The 840-nt window shown below is 45.8% G+C and overlaps 1 pseudogene; it reads left to right on the top strand.

Annotated features, from left to right (window-relative positions):
• Positions 1–251: 251 nt before the first annotated feature.
• Positions 252–369, top strand: LOC126458675 (5S ribosomal RNA; annotated as a pseudogene).
• The last annotated feature ends 471 nt before the right edge of the window (positions 370–840 follow it).

The raw sequence follows: 840 nt of genomic DNA, 5'->3' as shown, positions 1-840 counted from the left end.
CGCCTGCAAGGACGGGCGCTTGTTTTGGCTCGGGGGCCACATTGTGGAAGCGGAGGTTAGCGGAGGTCGCACCTTCTAAAATGATTAAACTTTTTAGTGAAATCTAAGCTGTAATGATCAACATAAACAGCAAATTTATTATTCAACACTTTTAACCCTCCAGATCCACAATAATCTAAATTGGTCTTGACGTGTTCTGGACTTCAGAAAAGACTTAGTTCGCCAAATTATGCTCTACCAATTGTAGCAGCGCCAACGGCCTTGTCGCAGTGGTAACACCGGTTCCCGTCAGATCACCGAAGTAAAGCGCCGTCGGGTTGGGCTAGCAATTGGATGGGTGACCATCCGGTCTGCCGAGCGCTGTTGGCAAGCGGGTTGCACTCAGCCCTAATGAGGCAAACTGAGGAGCTTCTTGATTGAGAAGTAGCGGCTCCGGTCTCGGAAACTGACATACGGCCGGGGGAGCGGTGTGCTGACCACATGCCCCTCCATGTCCGCATCTTGTGGCGACTATGAGGATGACACGAAGGCCAGTCAGTACCGTTCAGCCTTCATGGCCTATTAGGGTGGAGTTTCGTTTTTTTTTTTTTTAATTGTAGCAGCAACTGCTAATACTGACGCTGATAAGGTGGCTTATTTTTGAAGTTTTCATACATTTTTGTCCTATGGAATAATATTTTTGGGTAACCAACCAGTGGCAAATATAGTATTTGTCATTCAGAAAAGAGCAAACCGAATTCCAAGGAGAGTAACAGAAATCATGCGAGCAGAAATCCTTTCAAAGTAATAAAATACTAACAATGGCCTCACAATGTATGCTGTCCCTTATGTGCCTGTTAA

Source organism: Schistocerca serialis, chromosome 2, assembly GCF_023864345.2.
Source record: "Schistocerca serialis cubense isolate TAMUIC-IGC-003099 chromosome 2, iqSchSeri2.2, whole genome shotgun sequence".
Taxonomy (NCBI): domain Eukaryota; kingdom Metazoa; phylum Arthropoda; class Insecta; order Orthoptera; family Acrididae; genus Schistocerca; species Schistocerca serialis.
This window is presented reverse-complemented; position numbering and strand designations above follow the sequence as displayed.